The sequence below is a fragment of the Podarcis gaigeae genome (genome assembly GCF_964106915.1).
Source record: "Podarcis gaigeae genome assembly, chromosome: 8".
In the NCBI taxonomy this organism is placed as follows: domain Eukaryota; kingdom Metazoa; phylum Chordata; class Lepidosauria; order Squamata; family Lacertidae; genus Podarcis; species Podarcis gaigeae.
This window is the reverse complement of record NC_139684.1, coordinates 28,911,662-28,926,358: the sequence shown is the minus strand read 5'-3', so window position 1 is coordinate 28,926,358 and position 14,697 is coordinate 28,911,662.

The window sequence follows — 14,697 nt, the reverse complement described above, 5'->3', positions numbered from 1 at the left end:
TGTCATTTTCCTTTCTGTGCCTGGAGTTCTGCAGCAGGAGACTGTCGCGAGTCATTTTATTGTTACGGGTCTCTCTGTTTTGTTTCGTTTGGTGTTATTTGATACTTATGAATTTTATGAAATTTTATTTCATAAAATTTATACGCTGCTCGAGTGTATAAACCCTTCAAAAACGGTTTGCAAAAGGAATAAACAATGAAATCAAATAAAGATTTACAACAATAGTTTAAAACATACAAAAAGTTAAAATGCTAAAACAGGTTGAAATTCACATCTACGGTACTTTCTAAGCGTCTGGGGAGGCATGTCTGAACACGAATGCTTTCGACAGCGGCCAAAATATATCTGGGCAGTTTCTTTTTTGAATACTGGTCGTAGGATCTTAATTGATTGATTGATTGATTGATTGATTGAGAAACTTCTGCCATGACACGTTTGTTAGTCTTTTAAAGTGTCCTGAGACTCACTCTCTCGCTCGCTCGCTCTCTCCTTAGCTGTAAGGGACTTTTGTCACAAAAGAGCAAATTTCTCCCGGCAACCTTTAGCGTTAACATCCTGGGGGATGAGCGCATTCTTCTGCTATGGGTGAAAATCACAGCCCCATCCCAGGAGGCGAGGCCCACTGGGTGCAATGAAGCTGCCTTGCTTGGGCTGTGGACACCCGGCCGCTTCCTCCATCTGCATAGCTGTCAACTTTTTAAAAGGGAATTTCCCTTAAAAAGGGGGAAACGTTGACAGCTATGTCGGCCTGCTGCCGGTGCTTGAAGCCGAGTGCCCGCGAGGTTAGTCGAGACCCATGCAGATCCAGTGGCCGCTTGAGAAATCCCCCCCCCCCCCGTCTGACGCGCTTCCCCTCCAACCAGCTTCCCTCCAACTTGAAATCCGCCGGGCGCCGGCCCTTTGCGGAGGTGTGTCCGCTTGAGATGTGTCCCTTGCGCACGCGCAGATGGCAGCTTTCTCCACACGAGAGTTTTCAGGAAAAAAATCAGAGGGTGGGCATTGCGGGAAGCCTTCCAAAAAAGTGGACCCAGTGAAGGGGAAAGGCGGCTTGGAATGGGGCAGACCGCTTTTTTTGGTTAGTTTCCAGCTTTGCAAAGTTCAGTTTTGATAGGCAAGATTGTAAACTGTTTCCAATTTATTTCCCTCCCCACCTCTCCTTGCCCCATTGCAACGGCCCACCCCTTGCCTCCCAGCTGGAATGGGGGAGCTTCAAAAGGCAGCTGAACAGGGAGCCTCAGGGAGGAGGAGGAGGAGAAAGAGAAAGGTCAGGGGGCTGGCACATGGTCTTGTCAGGATTGTCAATGGGGAGAAGGGCTTTGTGGAGAGAAAAAATATTGTCCCCACAGCCAATTCTGGCTGAGTAGGCCCCCTACATTTGAAGCATCTCCAAAAAAGAACCCTGGGGATTGTAGTTGGTTAAAGGTGCTATGAGGGGTGAACTACAGTTCTCGGGATTCCTTGAGAGAAGCAGCTTGCTTTAAATGGAGGGTGTATAAGAAATGATTAAAAAGTAAATAAATGTATCTGCTGCCACCGACTTGCCAAGAGAAAAGGGAGAAATGTCAGCCTCCCCTCCTAGCCTGCTGCTTTCCTGAATAAGCAACCTGCCCCTGCCCCCCCCCATCTCTGCCAGCAGTAAATTCCTCTATTATTTGTAGAAAAATAAGCTCTTAAGGGGTTTAGCTTGATTACTAAGCAATGTTGGTAGGCAACCCGAAACAAGCTTTCATGTGGACTAGCAACAGGGTCGTGTTAAAGAGGAGGTTTAATTTATTTCGGCTGGCTTTTCCACAGTTGAGAAATAGTTTAGGATTTAATTGCTGATGCTGTTGCTGACTGGATTTGTGTTTTCGTTTAATCTGTTTTAGATTATTGGGTTATTTTTAAAATTGTTTTATCTTTATTTTTTTACTGAGATTATGTACTGAGAGTGTGATTGTAATTTGTCTTGAGTACCTTGGAAAAAGACTTCAGGGGGATTCAAAACTAGATGATGGTTTTGCTTCGGTGTCTGAATGATACCCCCCCCCCCCAAACAGAAACATTTGCAATAGCAACATCTCATTGTGGAACACCACTTTCCCCTCTACTTTTCATGGGCAAGTCTGCATGTGATGGCTCAGGCAGTCAAAATACCCACCCACCCCGTAAAACCAAGTGGGAGATATTAGCAAGTTTGCAGAAGTACAAATAAATAAATAAATCTATTAAAAAAAAACCTTTAAGAATGTAAGAAGAGCCTTCTGGATTCTTTGGCAACTCTGCTTTCTACTTCTCTCCATTCAGAGAACTGTCCGTTTATTCCTAACCTTTGCTTCATGCCACTTAACCAATTCCTGATCCACAAGAGGACCTCTTCTCTCATTCCTTGACTGTGAAGCTTACTCAGGAGTCCTTGGTAAGGTACTTTGTCAAAAACGTTTCAAAACTTCAAGGACACCATGTCAGTAGAATCATCTCTATCTATATGCTTGTTGACACTCTTCAAAAATTCTAATAGTTACGTGAGGCAGGGCTTTCCTTTGCAGAAGCCATGCTGACTCTGTTTCAGCAGGGCTTATTCTTTTGTATGCTTGATTATTTTATCTTTAGCAATGCTTTCCACCAATAAGGGCTGAGAATGCTCTGGAGCCACATAATCCTGGCTGATTGGTCTGTGACAGGGGTGTGTGTGTGTGTGTTAGAAGAACAGGACAGCTGAATGGAGCATCCTGGTGGATGGTAGAACAGGAATCTTTTCTTGCAGGACCAGATGGGCTGGATAGAAATAATAATAATCATCACCATCATCATCATCATCATAATAGCAAGCCATACTCAGATGCTGGGTACCCTTAACATGCCTGCACCCCTTACAGCACACTGCTCCAACCCCTCTCTAAGCTGCACATCATCCCAAAGGCAGCAAACTTAAATAAGAAGAGCCTCTGGATCAGGCTAATGGCTCATCTACTCCAGCATCCTGTTCTCACAGTGGCCAACTAGATGACTAAGAGAAACCAGCAAGCAGGACTCAAGCACAAGAACCCTCTCTCCTTCCTGTGGTTTCCATCAGAAGCAGTGTTGTCTCTGGAGGCAGAGAGAGAATTTGCTCTCTGGGCTGAATCCATCATGGCTAGTCACCACTTTGTGAATTGATCAAATCCTCTTTTAAAGCCATCCAAACCATTTAAGCGTCAGACACTTAAATACTACTGAATTCCCAGGCAAAAAAGGGGAAGCATTTTGATTTGACAACTACATGCAGAGAGTGCAGGTGTGGGAAGAGTTCCGAAATTCAACATCACTGCATCAGGGCAGGCAAGTTTAGAGAACAGTTCTCTGTTTGATTAGCTCCCTGGGCCAAGTGTGGTTTAAATAAGGTAGGAAGTATATACACAAAGTATCAAATGTGGTGACAGTAATCATAATGCAACAAAACAACACCACCACAAACTGGCTTATAAGTATAAAACCAAATTTACTAGAATAATAACTAGAATAGAGATAGGCTTGTAACCATTCAAGCCACAAAGATACTAAGGTGCCAGGTGCAAAACAAAGCCTGGAGATACTGTAAACATGGAGTGGATAAATGTACAACTGTATCTTAACAAAGGGCTTCAAGTTGTAAGAAATAAGACTCCGACTAACTTTCTGATGGTGAGAGCTGTTTGACTGTGGAACGAGCTCACTCGGAAGGTGGTGGACGCACCTTCCTTGGAGGGTTATAAGCATCTGCCATGGATGCTTTAGTTGTGATTCCTGCATTGCATGGGCTTGGACTTGATGACCCTTGGGGTCCCTTCCAGCTCAACAGTTCTATGATTCTAGGGCTTGGTGCCTGCTTGGATTGGGCTGAACAGCCTTCCATCCTGCCTTTAGCAAGGCCACACGCTCAGTTAATATTTTAAATAATTTTATTTTTTTAAAAAAGAAGGAGGGGGTAAGGCCAGCATTCAGAAGGCAGAGAGAGAGAGAGAGAGAGAGAGAGAGAGAGAGAGAGAGAGAGAGCAGCTGCTCTCCAAAGTCAGCTCTCCAGAGCAACGACTTCCTCTGGGCAGCCAAGTCCAGGCAGCCTGTGTTCCCCATGAATGACGAAATGTTAGTAAGCAAAAAAGCCAGAGTTCTTTGCCGAGAGGGGACAGCCCCATGGCAACTGAGCAGAATGGTGGGGGCAGGGGGTTGGCCCAGGGGCTCCTTTCCCAAAAAGGCTGCTGCTGGTTGCTCTTTTGAGCCTAGCTTTCTTTCACACATTGAAATGTACAGAAATGCATATATGTACATAAACAGCCTTTTTGGGGCCTGCTTGTTTAATTATTAAGTCAAGTCCCCTTGTTGTTTGTGACTAAGGACATCGGAAGGACTCTGCTGGGTTGCAGGAAGCTGACTTTCTTCCAATCCAGGCCATGTCAGTACTACCTACACAGACTGGCAGCAGCTCCCTCAGATGCCAGGGCAGCTTCTCTCCCATTCCTAGATTGAGCCTCTGCATGCCAGGGCTAGTTGAGGCTGAGTCTGGGCTGGGAGCTGGAAGGAGACAGAGAGCCTGAATTTGCTCTCTGGGCTGAATCCAGTGCTACAGATTTGGGGACCCCCTGGAACTCTAACGGGGGAAGCAAGATCAGCTTGTACTGTGAGCCCATCCATCAGGTCATATATATGTGTGTAAATAAAACCAAATAGCCTTAAGACATCACAGTCTCCGCTGCCCCTCATTCCAAGGAAGGCGAATGCTTGGTAAGTGCAGGAGTCTCTCGCTGCTTAGAGATTGGGGTGACACATAAGAATAATAAATGTGTCTTCTAAATATAGCCAATGGCTTCAGCCTTTCCTGATCCCCTTCTGTACCCCTGATCTGAAGCTCTTCTCCTATTCCTACATTTAGCTGTGGTGATTTTATGTTGCAAATCACTCTGAGACCTGTGGGTGTTTTGTCGTTTAGTCGTGTCCAACTCTTTGTGACTCCTGTCTTCCACTGCCTCCCGCAGTTTGGTCAAACTCATGCTGGTAGCTTCGAGAACACTGTCCAACCATCTCATCCCTTGTCATCCCCTTCCCCTTGTGCCCTCCATCTTTCCCAACATCAGGGTCTTTTCCAGGGAGTCTTCTCTTCTCATGAGGTGGCCAAAGTATTGGAGCCTCAGCTTCAGGATCTGTCCTTCCAGTGGGCATTCAGAGCTGATTTCCTTCAGAGTGGATAGGTTTGATCTTCTTGCAGTCCATGGGACTCTCAAGAGTGTCCTCCACCTGTGGGTATAGGCAGAATAATAATAATAATAATAATAATAATAATAATAATAATAATAATAATAATATTGCAATGGGTGGGACTTGATGACCCTTGAGGATCCCTTCCAGCCCTACAGTTCTGTGATTCTCTACTCAGACTGTTACACAAGACAAACACATTCTTAATCCCTTGTTTTTCCCCACCCTCCTCCTTTGCAGCCTTCTTCTACATCTTGTTTTCTCATGTTTCTGTCTTGCTGTTTGTTTTCAAAGAAAGGTGAAGGATAACGTAACATACTGCCCATAAATCTGAAGAAGGCCTGCTGGCGAATCTCGCTTCAAACCAAAAGATCTCTGGAAACCGCCAAGGTCAGGGCACAAGCCACGTGACGCATCCTAGCCTGGTTCCCCCATCCCACTCGGACAAACCGCAACTCTGCTGCATGACTGTGTGGACCTGTGGCTCCTAGAGGGGACCCTGGCTAGTGGATGATTTTCGCCTCGGCAGTTTGCTTTGCTGCTGTGCCATGTATGAACTGCCCAACCTGGGCTTCTGTGTTGCCTTCCAGAAGTTATTGGACTCCAACTCCCATCAGACTCAGCCAGTGCACCCAATGCTCAGGGTGCTGATGGGATTTGTAGTCCAGCAACATCTGAGGACTGGGAGATCCCCCGTCCTGTTTCACAGCTTGCCATTTCCCCAGGGGAATTATTATAATTGTTTGGATTTCTTAACTGCCCTTCAGTATAATTGACACTGTCTGCCAGTTAGCTACCGGGCTAAGTTTAAGGTGCTGGTTTTAGTGCATAAAGCCCTATACAGCTTGGGGCTGGGGAACCTGAAATATCGCCTCACCTGTTATACATCCAGTTATATACCACACTCCACAGATGAGGACCTCCTGCGGGCACCTCTCATCGGGAGGTTCCTTCTACACAGTGCAGGTATTGGGCTTTTAGTGTTGTGAGACCTTTGCCCTCTGGAATGTTTTCTACTTGAATCTTCTTCTTCTTTGGAGATCACTTGTAGCAAGTAAGATTGTCTTCCATGAACACGGTCTTAACAGTGACTGTGGAAGCCAATTCTGGATCCACACATCCTTCCACAGTGGGGACATAGATTTCTGGGTGGGAGTTGATCACGGTGAGGGTTTGCCAAGCGTATTTTCCTCTTAGTGTGTTTCTCCCTTTCGTCCTGAGTTTGAGCTGGAAGAGACTGTTCTCCAATTGGAGCGCTTGCAGGCTAGCGTTTCGCAGCTGTCGGTGTTTGTTTATACTTCATTTTTTAGATTTACCTTGAGACAGTCTTTAAACCTCTTTTGCTGACCACCAGCATTATGCTTTCCATTTTTAAGTTTGGAATAGAGTAGTCGCTTTGGAAGACGACAATCAGGCATCCGCACAACATGACCAGTCCAACAAAGTTGATGTTGAAAAATAATTGCTTCAACACTGGTGATCATTGCTTCTTCCAGTACACTGGCATTAGTTTGCCTGTCTTCCCAAGTGATGTGTAAAATTTTTCAGAAACACCATTGATGGAATCTTTCAAGGAGTTGGAGATGGAATTTGTTATGTACTGAAGTTCTCACGCTGGACCAGCAGGGGGATATTGTAGATAGTTTTCACTCAGGTCCACATATGCAAATAAGGGATTGAAAGTGACGTTCAGTTATTGGATAGTTACAGAAAGTGGTTACTGTTGCGTTGTAGTGGAGCTCTATATAAGCAGGCTGACTGAACCCTTCAGTCAGTTCAGTTCTGTTCTGGCCTGTGAAGAAACAGAGCTGTTTGAAGAATTGCTGTGTCGTCTGATATGTTCACCCACAACTTAACAGCCTTTATAAGCTTGAATATTATACAGGTGCCGTCTCTGTTCTCTTTTTGGCACCAATCAAGTCCTTCCTTTTCCAATAAGCCTCTTTCCCACCTGTATGGGGGGTAGTTTTAAAAGTGCTTTTTATTGTTTCATTGCTTGTTGTTTGCTGCTCCTTTGAGAGGCAGGGCAGGATGTGAATGTAACAAATAAATAAATAAGGTCCCTGGGCTGGTGGTGATAAACCATACACAAATGCAATGTAATTAAGACAATTTACAATCAGAAGAGTAGGGTGTGTCCTCTAAGTCATGAACACACTAAATCAAATTACAGTTTAGCTGGGTGTGGCAGCAGAATGACCAGGGAGGAGTAAAGTGTCTTTTGTTATTATCTCATGGCCAGTTGGCAACGCTAACCTCATTTTTGGTAAATTTATTTCTGGTCACCTGATTCATAAAGCATAAATCCACGTGACTTGTGAAAATAAAAGCAGTGGTAAGAACATCATTAATTTGCAGAGTTTGAAAACATCAGTGCAAAGCCAGAGAGAACCTTGTATGGTCTGCAACCACCTGGGAAGGATGCTCCATAATCTGGGTACCAACACAGGAAAGATACTGTTTCCAGTAGGTTTCCCTCCCTATTGGAGGCTGGTCCATTAGGATGAAGGTGGGACTATGTAATCAAGATGCTCAGGGTTTGCTCAGCAGATCTCAGCACGACCCACCTCACAGCAGCTGTATTCATAGAGACATAGAAATGTAGAATTGGAAGAAACCATGAGATTCATCTAGTCCAAACCCCTTCAATGCAGGAATCACTCACCCAACATGGGGCTTGAACCCACAACTCTTGAGATTAAGAGTCACATGTCAGAGCTATTGGGAGGCCTGGCTGTGGTTTCCCAGCTCCCTGGAACACAGTCCAATTCACTCTCCAACTTTTCCATTTAGCAAGGTGCTCAGTCCCACTTGCTTCCAGAAGGGGGGAAAAGAAGCCTGAGAATTCCTTTTATAGCCCTGCTGCTATAGAGGCAGCTCAGCAGAATTAATACACGGCATCATCGTGACACCTCGTGGTAGAACCAGTGAAGTGTCAGATGCAAAATCTAACACTCTTTTTTTAAAAAAAAATATTCATTATTTAAATTGAACTCGGGGGATCCTCCACCTGCCAGCTTTTCAGATAACACATAACTTTTAAAAACTTATTATTAACTTTATTTTTCAGTTTCTGAAAATACACAAAATTAACAATCCCCATATAACGCCCCCTGCAAGAAACATTCCATGGACATACAATGTAAATACTGCAGTCAAACATGAAGCAAGTTTGTAAATAGTTTAGAGTTAGAGTTTATTACATTGGTTAAGTCTCTGTCTTAACAGGTTGTCCCAGAGTGAGCTGGGGGTAGCTGGTGGTGAGAAGGCCACATTGTCCTTTCTGGTGTTCTGAATAAACATGGGCCATACAGTTTCAAAATCATTTTTTTAGTTCCCAAGTGCTCTGAGATGCTTAATTAATTTCTCTTTAAGGGCTGCATTCCATAGCCTCTCCCACCAGGTCCCTGTGGCGTTCAGCTAGAAGCTGTTTTCCAATACTGTGTTGTTATTTATCTAGCGGCAGATCAGTAGGTCCTTAAACAATTAATTATTATGGTCATCTGGAAACGGCAAAGCTAGCCTCAGATCACCTCTCCCATGCTAGAAGGAACTTATTTTCATAACAAGTTACTCTCAAACAATATTGTTGTGGTTGTTTGCAATTTAATTTGGAATATATCTTGCACCACTAAAGCAAGGAACCTAACGACCAAGGATCAAATGTGGCCCTCAATGCTTTTCTGTCTGGCCCTTGGGACACTCCCCTGGCCCCACCCCTCACCAGCTCAACTTCACACCTTCCTTGGGAGTTTTTGCCTGGCTGGAATGTGTCCTTACTCAGGAACACAGGGAGATGTTTTATGCTAAGTCTATCCATCCGTCTATCTAGCTCAGTATTGTCTCTACCCTGACTGTCCGGGGTTCCTCACAGATCCAGCCTAAGATCGCTGAGCTCCTTCAGTCCATCAGCCTTTCCTCCTTTTAGTGCCTCACCCCATTCGTCCTCCCCATCTGCCAACCAAACTCTCCCAGCTTTCTCTCTCCATACTGACAGGGTGATAATGCTGCTGTTCAGAAACTAATTCTTCCTCGTCCCCATGGCAATAAGTAGTGGTGAGAGGTTTAAAGCAGCAGCTGGGCAGGGCGGCTCAGTGCCTGGCTGCGCTGGATTCCTGGCACTGGGAATCAAGGTGGATGGGGCTGCATATGTCTACAACGTTTGCATGATGGGGGACTCATTTGGCCCCTGAGGCTGTTTTCCTCAAGCTATTCCCCTCCTGCCCTACACCTGGCAACGGGTAAAGATGAGGCTCCATCAGCTGATTGGCAGACCCTGCCAAGCCCTCTTTCCTTGCCCAGGTGCTCTGCTTTCAGACCCTTCCTGCAAAGAGAAGACTTGTCACCTGGTTGAAATGGCCCATGGGAGCTGAGCGACCTCAGGATCTGGCCTGCCATCTGGAGAAAGGTTTTCCACAGGATGTTTCTCAGGACAACAGGGAGAGTTCCACAATCAATATTACACCCACAAAAAGAGAACAGGGGTGCTTTTCTCTCTCTCTCATCACACACTAGCCATGACAGCTATGCTCTCTTTCCAAAAGCAACTACTAAAGCAGCTACTCTACTCCAAACTTAAAAATGGAAAGTGTAATGCTGGTGGTCAACAAAAGAGGTTTAAAGACTCTCTCAAGGCAAATCTAAAAAAGTGTAGTGTAAACACAGACACGGGACACGGGTAGCACTGTGGTCTAAACCACTGAGCCTCTTGGGCTTGCCTATCAGAAGGTCAGCAGTTCGAATCCCTGTGATGGGGTGAGCTCCTGTTGCTCGGTCCCAGCTCCTGCCAACCTAGCAGTTCGAAAGCACGTCAAAAGTGCAAGTAGATAAATAGGTACCACTGTGGTGGGAAGGTAAATGGCGTTTCCGTGCGCTGCTCTGGTTTGTCAGAAGCGGCTTAGTCATGCTTGCCACATGACCTGGAAGCTGTACGCCGGCTCCCTCAGCCAGTAAAGCGAGATAAGCGCCACAACCCTAGGGTCATCCATGACTGGACCTAACGGTCAGGGGTCCCTTTACCTTTACCTTTAAGCACAGACAACTGGGAAAGTCTGGCCTGCGAGTGCTCCAGTTGGAGAACAGCCTTTACCAAAGGTGTCATGGGCTTTGAAGACGCTCAAACTCAGGAAGAAAGGGGGAAACATGCAAAGAGGAAGGCACGCTTGGCAAACACTCACCATGATCAACTTCTGCCAGGAAACCTATGTCCCCACTGTGGAAGGATGTGTGGATCCAGAACTGGCCTCCACAGTCACTTATGGACTCACTGTTAAAACCGTGTTTATGGAAGACAATCTTACTCGGCTACGAGTGATCGCCAGCGCAGAAGCAATTCTGCTTCCACAGCCAGAGACAGCATTGCTTCTGAGTAACAGTTGATGGAAGCGACAGGAGGAGAGAGTGCTCTTGTGCTTGTGGGTTTCTCTTTGGTGGCCTCTGAATGGACCACTGTGAGACAAGGATGTTGGAATTAGATGGGTCCCCTTTGGCATCTACAGGGCATCTTCTTATGTTCTTAGAAAATGACTCTTTTTTGGAGAGTCACTTGCCTACCCCTATGTGGGAACATCCACAGGAAGGTGGCCATTTCAGCAGCCAGTGGGGAAGTCGGTGGTTTGGTCAACTGACCAGGGAGAAAAAGCCTGTCTGATCCATATGTGGTAGACCTGCCCCAAAAGTAAAGAGTTATGGAATATTATATACGACAAACTAAAAAAATATGTAAGGACATTTCCAAAAAAATCTGAGGCCTTCCTGTTTGGGATTGTAGGGAGAGAATACCCAAAAAATGTGGAAGAAAACTTTCTGTGTGCAACCGTAGCAGCAAGAATTCTAACTGCACAAAACTGGAAGGGGGAAGAGGGTTCCTTCAAAAACTGAGTGGCAGAACAAACTGGTAGAATTTGCCGAAATGGCTCAAATGACGAATAGGCTGAGAGGTAATGTAAATCAGGACTTTGTCCAAAAATGGGACATGTTAAAGAACTATTTGATGAAATACAACTGCGGTACAGTGTCTATGACAGTGTTTGGATCATTTCTGTACATACAGTATGAATTATAAAGTAAAAGGTTTCAAAAGCAGTAAGAAACTATAAGACTGTATAATTAAAGTTACAATTATATGTTTAATAGGAAAACAGAAAAATTAAAGGCATTGGGGTGGGTGGGAAGTCTTAAGTATATTTGCAATGAATGTATGGTGAATAGTATTGTATAGAATTGAACTGTCATTGTTTTGTAATCTCCCCCCCCCCCCCGACTATACATACTAATGTAATGTTATTATGTAATTTCAGTTTTTTTTTTTAAAAAGTCGTTTAATCGTTAGAAATCAGCAAGTGGAACTTCTGAGGGCCTGGAGGTAAATGGGATCACCTGCTAACTTCTGCAGATCAAACTGTGGGTTAAAGGGACAGCAACAGGCCTGGCTTATAAATTGGTAGTAAGCCTGATTCCATGGTAAGCCATGCCCTTTGCATTATGAAGTTACTGAGTTCAATCCCTGGCAACTCCAGGTGAGAATGGGAAAGATGGACCAAGAGCCTGACTTGCAATAAGGCACCTTGCTGTGTCATGGGCCCCCATTCCCCACCCCCCAGCTAGCCAAGTGGCTGTATATGCTGAGTTGTCAGCAGGTATATTAAGTGTGCATGCTACAGGCTCAAATCCCTGTTTAATTGCTTGCTTGCCTGTGCTGTCTGAGCTCAGGCTCCATAAAGTATAAAAAGAAATCAAAGGAAATGCTTCTCGCCCCCACACCCCACTTTTTAATTCTGAAGATCAGGCTTTTAAATCTAGTTTAGCGCTTTCCAAAAAGGAGTCCCTTGGAAACCACAAAGGTCTGATCTAATAATATACATGGTGTACATTTTGATCAGCATCTTTTAGCTCAGTATCCATATACTAGCAGTACTTAAAGCAGTCCTCTATTGGAAGACAACTCCAGTTTAAAGCGAATGACCTCCCTCAAAGAATCTTGGGAACTTTAGTTTGCCAGGGGGGCTGGGAACTGTAGCTATGTGAGGGGGAAGCTACCACAGCCAAGATTCTTTGGGGACGTTGTGGGCTTTAAATGTGCCCTAAAGGTATGGTGTGTGTACACAGGCGGATTCATAACCTGGGCCTGAATTCGCATCCTTTGTTGTTAAGAGGGGGGGGGGGGGATACTGTGCCCCATCCCTACTAACCCCTACCAGGCTTTCTCTTCCTGCTAATAAAGCTCAGAGCCTGGCCTAGTGTGGGTGACTGATGCTTTCCTACAGTAATCCTGAGAACTCCTTATGAAGATGGATGCACAGCCCCAGCTACTGCCTGTCCCCCCAGTTGCAAATTGCCAGTGATTTTCAATTTCCCTCTTATCTCTCTTTTGCTTTTCCTCCCCCCTCTCGCTTGACACCTCTGCCTCCTAAGCAAAGCATGGCTGCAGCACACACTCCATTTGCAAAGGGGTTGGGAGCTCTGTGTGTGTGTGTGTGTGTGTGTGTGACATGTTGCAAATTGCCTCCTGTGAGGGTGCTGGAGAGACAGCTGGATGTGAAGAGGCTTGGGGAGGAGAAGGAGGGGGAATTAGAAAACCTCAAAACGAATGTTATTCATGCTTAGTTAGCAACATTTGCTCCCTGCCTTTCTCCTAGTGCACTTGGCTCGTCCACACAGTTTACATTGTGCTTGCAGCTTTCTGCGTTCCCATTTAACTTGCACAGGCCACATGAAGTTACTATTAAACAACACAAATCTCGATGGTGTTAGCACCTAGTTAGGAAATCTTCCCAGCAGCACCATCTTGGAACTGTTTCCCCAGAACTGCAAGAAGTTTAGGGGCCCAGGAGTGGCACATTTTGAGCAAAATTTGGCCACCCACAAACTTGCTCTATGGGCATAGTCATAGGGTAGCAGGGCAGGCAGTTGCCCCGCCCCCAATTTCAAGTAAATAATTAAAAATACTTAACTGACCAATCACGTCACAGATAGCTCGGTAATGCCCCTCCCCCTAAAATAAACCCTGAATACCAGCACCTCCAGATTCTGCTGCTTCTATACCAGGGTTAATTGTCACAACTCACCCCCCCCCCCGCAGTATCATGGGAACTGTAGTTTAGCAAGATGTTGCGAAAGGGGAAAAATATTATTTGTGATCCCCAACCCTTTCTCATGGAACTACACCTGTTATTTATGCATTTATAAATATTGTTTTATTACATTTATATTCCACAAATTAGATACATTTTAGACCAGAGATGGGGAACCTCAGACCCAGGGCTCAAATGCAGCCCTCCAGGTCTCTGGGCCTGGCCCCTGTGACTCTCCTTAAGCCACACCCCATCCCTGGCCTTGCTTTCCACCTTCCTCTAGTGTTATTTTCCCTGACTAGGGCATGATATAAGTAAAAAAAACACTGCTCCTTTTCCCCTACGCGGTACCAAGAGCCCATATAGAGTCCTTTCGTAGGTTCTCTATCGGTAGGAGAAAATAACAGAAGCCAACCAGAGAATATTGAGAAGCAAAGCAGCCTGGTCTTTATTAACTGTTGCAACAGGGTGCTCCCCCACACGCAGGAGAGAGGAGGAGGACCCTGAGCCATGTGTGCAAGCCCTTATATAGACATTTTAAATTTCCCGCCCTGGAGTCCAAGACCACCCCCAGAAATATCATACATACATCACAGAAGGGGTGTAGCCCAAGACCACCCCCCAGATACGTAGTACCTACATCACAGAAAAGGCGGTCTACAACAGAAATTTGAGTGCGTTGTTTTTACCCTTGTCTGCCAGGTTACCTGTTAATGGTTACTTGACTGGATTACCTGGGGAGCCTGGCCATTCTTTTGTAATGATAGTACTTAATTCCTGAGCCTATTCACACCTTAAATGTGCACTTAAGGCAGGATTTGTGAGGACAGAGACAATGGGGAGGTTTCTGCATTTCCTTCAACCTTGTAGAGAAATATTTGAGGTGACTGAAAGAGTCAAAATGGCTTTTGGACTTTTCCTGTGGGTTTTGGACATGTGGTTTATAAATTTATATATGTGTTTGCTTGCACATTTATGAACATTTGTTATATATACATATAAGCCCTAAAAATTCTTGTAACAAGCATGTCTTTGAACTCTTGATACAGAAGTAGTGTGTATGTGTGTGTGTGTGCATGAGACAGTGGGATGTGGCCCCTGGAAGGTTGCCTGTAAAATGCGGCCCTCAGAGTGCAAAAGGTTCCTCCCCCATGTTAGGCTGCGTAGGCACCATACATTTAATGCACAGTTTCCCGTCTGGGGGGAGGGGGGGAGAACCCAGGACGCTATCGTCGTCCCCCAGCCACAATTCTCAGCACCCTTAATAAACTACAGTTCCCAGGATTCTTAGATGGGGGCCAAAGAAAGTGCTTTCAATAGAAGCAGCCTCAGTCCCTGGGCTGAATGGCCTGAGGTTGCTCTGCAGAGTGGGGGGGGGGCAGTCCCACGGCTTAGAAAACGGGGGGTGGGGGTGGGCTCCTGCTTATTCCCTTGG